Source organism: Aulonocara stuartgranti (genome assembly GCF_965226115.1).
Source record: "Aulonocara stuartgranti genome assembly, chromosome: 14".
Classification (NCBI taxonomy): Eukaryota; Metazoa; Chordata; class Actinopteri; order Cichliformes; family Cichlidae; genus Aulonocara; species Aulonocara stuartgranti.
The window spans coordinates 12,901,236-12,914,079 of NC_138950.1; the positions used below are offsets into that span (position 1 = coordinate 12,901,236).

General features: G+C 39.4%; 1 protein-coding gene across 4 annotated transcripts in view; it reads left to right on the forward strand.

Moving 5' to 3' along the window:
• The first annotated feature begins 2,012 nt into the window (after window positions 1–2,012).
• Window positions 2,013–12,844, forward strand: part of lrfn1 (leucine rich repeat and fibronectin type III domain containing 1) — a 134,475-nt gene continuing 123,643 nt past the window's right edge. The window contains exons 1-2 of one of the 4 annotated variants that reach the window (XM_082503569.1): window positions 2,013–3,095; window positions 3,197–3,376. The gene's annotated coding sequence lies outside the window, so the exon portion shown is untranslated. Of the gene's footprint in view, window positions 3,377–12,844 lie in introns of all 4 variants that reach the window. The other 3 variants (XM_082503567.1, XM_082503566.1, XM_082503568.1) reach the window with 3 other exon arrangements.

The following is a 12,844-nucleotide window of genomic DNA, read 5'->3' on the forward strand; positions in this document are numbered from 1 at the left end:
TGTTTTGGGGGGTTTTTTGTTTTTTTTTCCATATTTGTCAGATTCTAGATATTTCAGATCAACAAATATACTTTAGTGTTACCAACTCTACGCTTGAGCCGAATTCACGGTACCATTAGTTACAGTAAGTCCTGCAGCTCCTGAAGCATCAAAGCAGCCATTCCCGGACCATCACACTACCACCACCATGTCTGACTGTGTATATGATGTTTTGTTTTTTATGAAATGCTGTGTTAATATTATGCTAGCTGTAACCAGAGTCAAACCTCCCAAGAAGTTCAGCTTCTGTCTCATCACTCTGTAGACTAGTTTCCCAAAAGTCTTGTGTAAGATGTTTTTAAGATTTTTGTTAGTAATTTTGGTAGGCCAGCCCCTCTTGAGAAGGTTCACTCCTGTTCTATGTTTTCTCCACTTGTGGATAATGCCCGTAGTACACTGGAGTTTTGCAACCCTTACCAGACTGGTAGAAGTCAATGATTCTAATTGATTGTTTCATAATGTGTTGCTTTTTGAGATATTTCAGCCTAATTCACTTTGGCAGACACTTTGTCTATTTAAGTGATTTCTTTGTTCCGCAGGTCTGAAAGAAATCAGGCCTATGAATGGCTAGAGAAACTGAACTCAGCTTTTCAACTGATGTGGTTAATTGCAGTTCATTCATGATTTGAAAAGGGAGAGCTGTTACTTTTTCACGTAGGGCCAGGTAGGTTTGGAAAGGTATTTTTTTCTCCTTAATACAGGAAATCATCGTTTAAAAACTGCACTTTATATTTACTCAGGTTATCTTAGTGTAATATTAAAATATCTGAAACATTTACATGAGAAATATAAAAAAAGAAAAAGAGAAAAAGAAATCGGGAAGGCAGCAAATACAACAACCCTGTAGGTATAGTGTCTTCCAAAGTGAGCTTGTGTTACATCTCACTCTTCCATATAAAACACCCTGGAGGTGTCCCACCCATTTTGAACTGCCCTTTAATTAAAACAGGCTGATGCTCTTGTTTTGAGTCAGATAATTGTGACACCTGTCATGTTGCAGTACCCAAACAAAGATGATAAAACGTGCAGCTGAAGCCAAGAAAAAGAATAAGTGTGGAGATTCACTGTTCTAATGCTCAAGACATTCCAGGTGTCTTTAGTACTCTGTGAGAATTAACCTTGTTATTTATTGTACTTTTCTTTCTCATACTTTTCTTTCTTGTCATTTCCACATTATTATAGTTGTACATTTGGGGCCTGTTATGTGAGATACTTTCATTGTATCTTAAATTTTCTTATGTGATGGGATAGTTTTATTTGGTTAATCAATTCAGCCTGCAGAAGACACTTAAATCTGCTTTAAAGGTGAATCTCCTCCTCTGAGGTCTTGAATGCCAGGTATTTAACAGCCAACATTTAATGTATAATGTGTCCAAGTCTGTGCAGCACATGTGATGCTCCTGCAGCTAAATCAATAGGATTTTACAGGAACTGCCAAGTCCATCTTACAGTAATTCCTTGTTTCATGATGTCATGCAGCCTCCATGCAAGCAGACAATGCTCTTGGGGGATGAACACGGACAAAAAAGAACACTGGAAAACATGATGGCTTTATGTCGAATGGGCTGTCTTTGGCTTTCTTTTGCAACTCTGAGAGGATTAACTATTGTTTTTTTTACTGGTGGGAGGATGTTCATGTTATTTTTCTATAGGCTGGATATCCAATTTCTGCTGATCTGGGCTAAGAGGGGTGTTTGTCCCAACTGGAAAGCAAAGCAGTAGGTGCTGTCTGGGACATGTGTGTGGGCGGTCAGTGAATTCATGTTTTTACTTATTATCATGCCCGTTCAAGACTGAGAAGGATACAAATAAAAAAAATAAAGGTATAGAGGGTTAGAAGTATTCTTTAGAGCCCAAATGCAAGACACTGAACACCTCCTACTGCCTATAAGGAGAGCGAGTGTGATTTTTTTTTAAGTGCAGCAATGATCCAACACCTCCTCAATCCCCTCCCTCAGGGCTCTCTCCTCCGGTCCACTGTTGCAGTATCTTGTTGTGCTGGACCATGAGATACCAGCCCATCCCGGAGTATCACAAACAGCCCACAGCACCCCCTCTCTATTTCAAGCCACCTTCATGTTGAAACATTTGCTTCTCCTCACCACCACAGAAAAAGAAAAGCCTCCAGTGTTTCGTGTATTTGCTTTAAATGGAGCTCAAATGACATCACATTGCTGCAGTGCTGCACTGTCCATGAAAGGTGTCAGTCGTTTCCTCTGATATCAAGAATTTGTCCACTGGCCACTTGGCTCTGCTCTGCTCCAGACATCATGGCGTGACCAAATGTATTCTTTTATAGCGGGCTCGTGTTACGCAGGTGGACGCCTGCATGAAGAGTAGAGGCGCATTTTCAAAGGTTGCCTGTTCCCTGGGACACAGCAAGATTTCCTGCCACATCCCGCCCGAAGAAATCGACCGCATTGCTTTGTAGAAAGAGCGGACGGACCAAGTCGTGTATGAAAACTAATTGCTCGCATGGGTACGCATAGTGTTAGAGGAGAAAGAGAGAGAGCGAGAAAAAACAGTATCAGTGCATGGGTGGGATTCCTTCATTGCGCTTCAGATAGGGGAAGTTATGGCAACAAACGTCTACAGTGAAGGTAAATACATGTCAGGAAATTAGGCACGATAAGTGCGCTGTAGTGCTGTAATTAACAGAAACCCGGTGTTGGTGGAGACTTTTCCGACCTTTGCTGTTTTTGATTGACTTGAAGCCCGAATTTGACGCCAACCTTCAACCGTGTGAGGCTTCTTTTTTTTCAGGAGTGCAACCTATCGCTTCAAAAAGAGCCCCATGCTGCAGTTCTCCATCCCGACACCATCTGTACTGCAATTCATCACAGGCGTGAGATTTATTGGAAATTTAGTCCATCGTTCCTCCGCGTTACAAACCCGTATGCGGGGGACCTGCTACGACCACGTACTCACGCTTTAACCCATTTGAAGACGGCTCGGACGCAACACTCGGACCCCCCTGAGCTTCTGGATTCAGAGATTTCAACCTAATTATATTCTGCCTGCCTTCGAGCCCTAATCGGATCGTACTGGGATTTTAGGTGGGGTTTTATCCCGATGCAGGTAACTGGGAAGGACTGTCTCTTGTTGATGACACTTAAGCAGCAGATTGTCGCTCATTGGGTCCCTTGGATTTTTGCAGCACAAGCCTGACCAGCGTAACAAGAAGGGTTTTACACCTGAATTTGGAATAAATGAACTCTCGTCGCCATCCGAGTTTCGTTGTGAATTTATCCGCTGAGACAAGTGTGTGGACAGCGAAATCATGTGCATTGGGATCAAGCCTTTGGCTTCTGCTATATTAGTCCCAGTTCCACTTCTGGTAAGTCTCTCAGACTTGGTGAGAAATGTAAATTAGACTTTTGCAGCTGTGACACATACGTGGGTGCAATGTGATCTGGTGTCCAGATCTCTGATGTGCGGCATGGATTGTGCAAACTAAATATAGAATAATAGGCCTCCGGTATCTATCTATCTATCTATCTATCTATCTATCTAATCATTTATGTATCTTGATGCATAATGTGCAAGTCTTTCTAGGCTATTCACAGTAGTCTGCTGGATAATATGGTATAAACCTGTCTGGCAGAGATGTCTTCATGTTACTTGAGATATCCAGTTCTCACGTGGTTGTTAGTGCTGTTATATCTGATAGACTGAGTCCGATGGGCTCACAACAGCTCTGTCATAGGGCTGACAGAGCTCCTAACTGCAATGAAGACGGTTAAACAGTGACACAAGAGTTGAATTCCCACAGACAGAAGCGCGTGTGGAAATGGCCCGGGTGTGTCTGCATCAGCACCACTCAGAGACCAAGAGTTTTCATAAATTAGCAGCAGCTGCTGGAATTCTCCCATCAGGGTAAATTGCACTGATTGCTCAGAGAGTGGACCGTCTTACACTGGAGCCACAGAGCCTGAACCATCAGGAAACTTATAACTGCATTGTTAACTTGCAAGTTTAAAAAACATTCGGCCAGATGATGAATTTGTATAATGAGTAGAGGCCTTTTCAGGATGTGTGCACTGTATATTATTCTACTCCTGACCTTTGTTTTGGCAAATCAGCTAATCAGGTTTAGAAATGATGAAGGGATACAGAAGTACTGATGCAGCATTCTAATGATCTCATGGGCACTGTGAGTGAATTCTGCCTATAATGGTTGCAGCTGGAATTTTCAGCCCCTCTCATCATTTTCCAGTTACTTTATAATCACTGACTTTTTAGACTCAATGGAGTGGCTATCCCAATTTTTGCTTCAGAGGTCAGCATTTGTCCCTGAAATATCTATTTATCACTCAGAGGACATCACTTACAGCTTGCAGGAAAAATGAGAACTCACGATGCCTGCATGGAGGTATAGAGGTTGTAAATCAGTTAGATTGAGGTGGGGTTAAATTGTCAATATCTTTCACTAAAGTCAAGTGAACATTCCTCGTATAGCCCCGCTTAATCCACACAATACCTTCTAAGACTTCCCCTGGGATACATGTAGACATTGGACAGCTGTGTGGCTACATTAGGGCAGGCAGTGAGTGTTACTGCAGCTTGCAGTGCTATTGGAAAACACTGACTGCCAGCTGTATCTATGGTATACACCCTCCTTTAGCATGTATGTTCCTACATGACAGAGCACCCACCTTTTTCACGGCTGTCAACTGCAGTAAAGTGAAAAAATAACAGTTGTCATAAAGGAATTATACCATAGTCTGACAGATGACTAAAGGCAATAAAATACTGTACTGTATTTGTCATGTAAGGCTTTTATTGTAAGAAGAGCACAAACAGCTGTCTTAAGGGCTTGACTCACTCTTATTGTTTAGTTTGAAGTAAAGATTTAACCCTGTGTTTTTTGGCAAAAAGCAAATTGAAATGATGTTTGGTTAAAACTGTGCATCATACAAGTTTTGACATAAGAGACTTGAGAAGTCTCCTTTATCAGAGGTTAATGAGGTTTCTTCTTTGGAGGGTTGATACCCTTGAGCTTCATAGGATTTGTGATTTGAATTAGCAGTGCATGAAGCAGGGTTCTTATGTATTTAAATGCCTTTTTTTACTAGCTGTGTGCGTTGCAGTAAGTGGTGATGATCATGTCTTGTCAGTTTACTTGTCAGCGTGTTGCAGGATGTTACAGCAGAAGCTCAGAGCATTTGCTGTCATGTGTTTGCCTAATGAAATCAGACAGGATGGTCATTATCATTATCATGCATTATTGCCAACACTTCCATGTTCAGCAATGCTAATGCAGGCAGTAAACTGCTGCAGAACAAATTAATATCTCAGCAGGTAATGCCATAAAAAGAAAGTTACAGTGACATGTGTGCTGAGTTTTTTGTTTTTTTTTATTACTATTTTGCTTTCTAGGTTGCTATATGCAGGCTGAGAGGTTAGATTAATGAGGTCTCTCTGCCTTGCCATTCTGTTGCATTGTGTTACAGCAGCTGCTCATGGTGCTGGTGTCATGTGTTAGCATTATGAAATCAGGACCAGTGGTGGGTTATCAGCCACTGCAGGAATGAGAGCAAACACAAGCTATTGATCTGTATTCAGGACTATAAAAGACTGTATAGGGCAGACATGTATTTGTTCTCTATACAAGGTATATTAAAATAGCCCTTTACAGTGAGTCATGTTCTCAGCTTGACATTTTCAAAATGCACACATTTGCTGAAAAGATTACTTTTTCCAAGATACTCTAAGCTATCAATCGAAGAGTTAAAATAGTGGCGCAAGTAGTGACTTTTGGCATGATTTTAGTCATTTCTTTCCACAGTTATGTACCGTATCATGGAGACATATGATATTGTGGGCTGATTCCAGCATTGACTAACACGTTTTTCGACAAAAAAAAATAGCAGTATCGTTACATTTTATTTAAGGAAACAAAGAGCAAGAAAAGTTTTTGGGGATAATATTGTGTATATCTCGAGAGAAATAAATGGTGTCAGAGAGTTAGAGAAAACTCCTCTACCCTCTTGATCATTTTTCTTGAAGTTTGGATTTTGCATGCAGAAAAGAACCAGTAAAGAAAAGTACCAATTAAGTTGTTATTGGTCAAAAGAATGAGATAGATGTTTCTCCCAAGGCAAGTCAAGTTATTTAGCACTCGAGATGCATGAAAAAGGTTCGAGAAATGGCATAATTACAACTAGCCACAAAGATCAAAGGAGTAGCCACCAAAGCACTGAAGCAATTAAACTAGAGCTGCTCTTGGATTTTATATTTGAGCGAGTAACAAAGTGACAAAAAAAGCAGTGGGGCTCTCAAAGGAGGAAACGCAGGTAAATAACATACAGGCCTTGAGATGCATAAAACACTTTTGAACTTTGCGGCATGATGGATTTCAACAGGGAGAAAATACAAGAGCAAAAAAACATATTAAACTTAATGCCCACTGCAGTAAGTTGTTAAACAGCTTTTGGTGCTTATTTTAGATGTATAATTTATTCCATAGACATTACTTCTTTTTTGCTCATCAGCACACGGTGTATTATGCTGCACTGTGTTGAGGACACAAAACAGGTTTTTGTGCAGAAAGCTGATGTTCCTTCACTACAACAAGGTCCTAACTCCTGGGTTTGTCTGCATGCAAGAAGCAAGATTTAAACACTACCTGTTTGAAGGTGAATGTGACTTTAGTAGCTTAGACGTTTGACCTGTCCAAAATGTACTCTGTGAATCTGCTGTTGCATGCTGGGATGTGTCCCCTGTGATTGTGAAAAGGACAAGCAGCACATATAGTCTCTTATTTGCTAAGTTAGTTTTTTTTTTTTTACTTTAGTTGTGTGACTAAAAATACATCACAATCAAAAGTTAGTAGATTGAATTTGAAAAAAAAAAGTCCTTTAAAAGCAGAGCAGGTGAAAACTGGCTAAAGCATTTCAAAAGCTCAATTTAAAGGTGCAAAAGTCAGAGTAGCAAGACTTTGTAGCTTTTGCACTTGGTCATTTTTGATATCTCTTAAGAGCATTTGTATTCTGACTTGGTAACCTTTGGAAGTCATGATTGCGGCAATTCTCGTTTTACCCTGAAGGCTTTTAGCCTCTCGCATCTGCGTAGTAAGTCTCAATAAGAAGAGCTGTCATTTATTGTCAAGGAGTGTGAATCTGTGTCTGCAGTGCACTTGTTAACATTGCCGATGTTTTTTTTCTGACAAATAACTGATGAAAAGGGTAGGTACAAGAGGCTCTGGTTGTTAAAGACTGACCTGCTTTGTGCTCTGTAACATGCAAAATGTAGTAACAAGGTGCAAGGGAGAAGATACTGTGGGTTGTGATATAGAGGGAAGCAGTGGATAGTCATTTTGAGGGCGGCTAACTGTCTAGCAGAGGCATACAGATTCATAAAAGAATTCATAAGGTGGTGAGAGAGCCAATTCCTTCAGGAATATTGTGGATGAATATGGTCAAGCTGATCCCAGTGGTATGCAGCAGTTATAATCCAAGCATAGCATATTCCACCTGTCTGGAGCAGCCAAATCCTTCAATTGGAAAAATGCTTATAACCTACTATGGAGCACATGGCATCTAAACTGCAGAGGCGCATCACTGCATAGTACCAGCCAGTTGCCCGTTCCTTCTGATGACTCAGAATATTATTGGTGACATCTATCTCCCTCAAGAAACAGTGCTGTGCAGTCGTCCTGCCACATGTGGCAGCCTTAAACTGTTGCACTCGACACTGCGTGTCAGAGCCTCTAAATGGTCATTTAGATGAAGAAATGTGATATCATTGTGCAAACCAGAAAAAAGCACTAGTGTAGAATAATAGCAAACCTCCAGCTTCTAGTATTTTGCTGTTTACCTGAAGGTGACATTGATTTAGATAATGCTTTCAGCAGCTGCATCTGGTCCTATTGATCAATATCTTCTACTAGAACAGCATTTCACTTTGGCTCTCTTGAGCAAGCCAATTAAGGGAGCTACATGCTCTCATACAGAATTTGAAATGTGCACAAACACTATCATCCCCACAGTGCCATTAAATAATGCATAAGGACAATATATTATTGTGCTGTGCCTACTAACACAGGTCTTGCTGGTCCTGTTAAGACTTTCTCCTCTGAACTCAGAAACACTGGCCAAAATTTAGTGCCTTTAATGCACTATTCAATCTTGACCGATGATGCATTAGGAAAAAGACGAATTACTCCTCCCGAATATGCCACTGTGATGAGAGATCATTCGCTGCTTACTTATTGATTTGTTTGTCAGAAAGTCGTATGGTGTGCTCTTCATCAGCCTGCACCAGCCTCACTGGAGATGTGTGGCTGTGCTGCCTATTAAAGGCTGGAACACTACAAAAGCATTAACTGTTCTGGTGAAGTGATCGGTTAAGAGCCAGTGCAACAAAACAAGGATTCTGTGAAAAATATCTTGTCACTGACCATATTTTCTTCTAGTTGTCTTTTCCAAGTTTCTTTGCATGCTGTTCCAGGACAGATGTGGGTGGTGAATAAGGTTCTCTTCATGCGCTTTGATAATGTGCAAAATAAGAAATAGCATAAATCTAGTTTCTTTCATTTCCCCCCCTTTTTAATACTTAAAGTGCTTTCTGAGTTTTGAGAGATTTACGGTCACACATCTTGATTTCATGCTTTAATAGCTGACAAACAACAGCAGAAAAATCCAGCTCACCTTGACTAAATCTCTTCTTAGTCTTGTTGTCTGCAAGCAGAAATTCACAGGACTATTGCTGCATCTAACTAGGAGAGATCATCAAACAAAAGCACTGCTTAAACGAGATGGAAACTATATTAGCTCAAAGAAACAGCAGCAGCAGCAGAACATCACGAATTTGGCCTGACTCCATGAAATAAGTTTTACTTTGCTGCACTCTTTGGTGAATGTGTTATTTGATATTTATTTAATATGCACACACGATCCACAAACTGATAATTTACCGCCTTGGGCTTTTTGTGTGAAACAAAAAATCAACGTAGCAGGTTTTTTTTCAAGGTGTGGTGCACTATATTTGTGTAAAACTGCAGCTTATTGCTGTTTAAATCTTTGAGATCCTTGAAAGCTTTATAACGCTGAAATACAGAGAGCATTCCCAGCAGAATAGATTGAATGTACAGCAAGGCAGAATTGCTGCCCAAATAATTATTGATCATTGGTTTCTGAGAGTTTCCTTATGTTGTTTGTAGGTTAAATATTTACAATACCTGCTTTTATGTCTGACTTTTTTTATTTATTTATGTGCCTTTAAAAACGAACTGTCAAGAATGTGCGAAAGAAAGACTTATCATAGTCTGCTTTCTAAAGTTTCTGCGCAGTGTGGTCGATTTATTTGGCCCTGCTTTTCTTCAAGTAAGCAGTATAACACTTTGATCATCACATTGTTGCACATACATGAGCAGAAGGACAGTTAAATAGTGTCTTGCTGACACCGAGTGTAATCTCTAGCCGAGGACATCTATTCCTCAAACCAACATTATGGGATCTTTCCATCCTTTCCAAATTATTCACTGAAGTTCACCTGTTAATTACAAGATGATTTGCTGCTGTACTGATTCCAACAGAGAGTTATTTTCAGCAACTTAATTTTGGTAATCCTCATGTGCTCCTTTCTTGTGACTGATTTTTCTATCTCTGGAAGATACCCAGCTTTTCCCATGAAACCAAATGACTGTTTAGTGGGCCATTTAAAGCCTGCAGAGCATTAAATCTTCACGTGTCACATGCATTCATGTGTTGCATGTACTAGATGATTGATCCTGCTGTGTGTAGCACAGAATAGCATATTGTAATTTACATGGTATAGCGCTAGGGTTTTTTTGTTGTTGGGTGAATCGGCACCAATTCTGTCTTTCTGTGGTTACAGCTATCTGCTATTTGTCAGGAGCAGATGTTAGGCATGCCTTACAAGGTAAAACTAAAGCAGTACTCAAGCAAGTTATATATGTAGGCTAAAGAATAAAAACATAAACTTGTGACTGAGAATTGACGCATATACAACATACAATACAATATACATAAAACGCACATTGTCCATTATTTTATGCAAAAAAAAATATCAGTTGACCCTAACTCTGTTTAATAATAGAAGATGACATGTTTTGTTCTCTTTGTATCAAACTGTGACTTTAAATCCCACTAGTGCCACAATTGAACATTTTACAAACAGTGTGCAAAACAGTTTTTTTTCTGAAAAGCCTTTTTTGTTTTCGAAGATATTTCTGAAGCGGTTCCACCATCATTCACAATTAATTTTTGTTTTATGCAGCTGAGAACAGATCCTCTACCTCCTTTTTCTTTGATCATTTCATTTTCAGAAAAGGGCTCAACACTGCACTCAAAAATCAAACATTTTCTAGTAGGCATTCAGATTCTTGTGAGTTTACCTCATTCTGTCACATTCCCGAGTATAATTTGGGAGTTCTTTGACCATTTATTGGTCCTAGTATTTTACTTTGAATTTAAACCATATGATGATTGTATAAAGCTTTAGTAATTCCTCCAAATGCCCCAAAATGTTTATAAATGTTTGTGCCTGTTGCCTAGATACTCTTCCATTTATCCTTGGCGTCTCTGCCACTCTAGTGTATTAACCTGCTTTTGTTTATTTGTACATATTGACATGACTAACTTTGGATAGTGATTCTTGAGACTATAAACACAACAGTAGTAAGTTTTACTCATCCCATAGTAATCTTTCGGAAAACCAAAACTTGCATCTGTGGAAAAGTTAAAAAAATAAATAAAAAGAAAAATAACAAAGAGTATTTCTGTCAAAACCTTTTCAAGGACATTTCTATCCTTTAGTAGGGCACTAAGAGTACCTCAAAGAATTTTATTTCTTTTGGAACAAAGCCTCATCTTAAGTGGCTCAAGTGTACGCTTCCTTTGCATAGTTACCGCTAAACAAAGTGCAGCTCAGCCAAATATAGTATAGAACAGCCTATAACAGCACAATCTTTGTGTTTAAGGTTTGTGGAAGGACAACTTATTATAGGTGTCAGGGGTTAAAGTGGAATTTATGCCAGGATGCTCTTTGGCGTAAGACCAAAAAGCAGCAGTGACAGGCAAAATATTTGCACATAAAAAGGCCTCCCGTTGAACCAAAGAGTATCTATGCTTTAAAGAATAATCCTCTGAATGTGACTGTAAGAATAGTGGAGTCCAGTCATTAAAAAAACACAAACATCTAAAGGAAATTCATTTAAATTCAGTCTTATTTTAAATACACTCAGACATTAATGATGTTATTTATTGGAAATGATCAAACTGACTAATTTTAATTGCTTTCACATTCTGCAATTTTGACCTGAATTGGAGACTGACATGAAGCTCAACCTAATATATTGCTAGCTTATTTCAAATAGGCCAACGACGTGTTTGAAAAATAGTAAAAATCAACATTTATGTTGTTCCGGAAGAATATGTGACCTTTTGATATTGAGTTATGAAACAAAAAGAGGTATATGTCCCTGCCCTATTTCTCTCGCTGCCTTGTCGTCCATTTATCAATATGTTATTTGGAGGAATAAGATCTGAAAGATTCGATCACCCTGTCCTACTGGCAATAACCAATACCACTGTCATTGGGGCCAAATAGGGGAAGGATAAATGTGCACCCCATTAAGGTAGTGTTGACTGCCCTCCATAATGCATGCTGTATGGACCAAATACAAAAAACCCCACAACAACAGTGCTGTCTCACTAATGCCAGTGAGAGAGAAACCCACACATACACTGAGGAATATTTTCCTACTTTCATGTAGAGAAAGAAGGTAGGCCATATCAGCAGGAGAACCTTGTTCACATGCAATGACTTATTTAGCTGTAATTAAATCGTAATTAGTGGCCATATGTGGAGGGATATCAGCTGAAAAGCTAACAAGTCATAACAGTTGCTGTGTTGTTGTTTTTTAAAACTTGTTTTCCTCTGGCCTGTAGTTGTAGGAACTTCTCCCTTTGTTTTTAAATGTGTGTAAAATGGCTCACCTGCTTCTCCCCATTCCTCACTGTTCACACACAGAGTGCAGTCTTTCACTGACAAAGACAGACGCCCATTGAAAAAAAAAAGGGGTTAGGAGAGGAGATAAAGTAGTGCACGTGCACATTCATTTCAAAGGTTGCAGTGTTGCACGAATTAGTGCGCGTGTGCAAGTTCCCACACATGAGTGTTGGTTAAATGTGGAAATACTGACATGAGACCAGAGTGAGGCTGATTACATTTATGAATGTAAAAATAACAACAATATTCACTATATTAACAATAATGGCCAAACAAGGGGCGATAAGAGCAATCTCTCTCACTATTTTTGATCCTTGAAATCATCAAGCCTAGCTACAACACCCAGCTCAAATAACCTCTGGATATAATAACTTTTATTATTAACCTTTGCTCACCTTATTTTTATCTCTTTTTTTTTTTCATTAAAGCTCTTAACAGTAAATCTAGTGTGTTTTGGGGGCAAACTGTTATCAGAACAGTTGACAACAAAACTTAACTAATAGTAAAGAGCCAGTCAAAGGAAACATTAACAGACAAGACTCAAAATATAGTCTTTTTGGCCAAAATTGTGGCATGCTTGTGGCACTTCTTCCCATCTACCTGCTACCGGGGGAAACACTTCAGGAACACTTGGGTTGTTTCATGCGTCAGGGACAAACAACATCGATTTGATGGCTTAGTTGGAGGTGTTGTTGGTCTACCCCGTTCATTGAGTGGCAAGCAGCGGGGGGTGTTTGCACATGTGCAGTATTGTTGTTGGGATTGTTACTAAGATGGAGACTGCATTGTTTGACAGAAAAAAATAGATGTATTGTAATTTTGTCCAAAG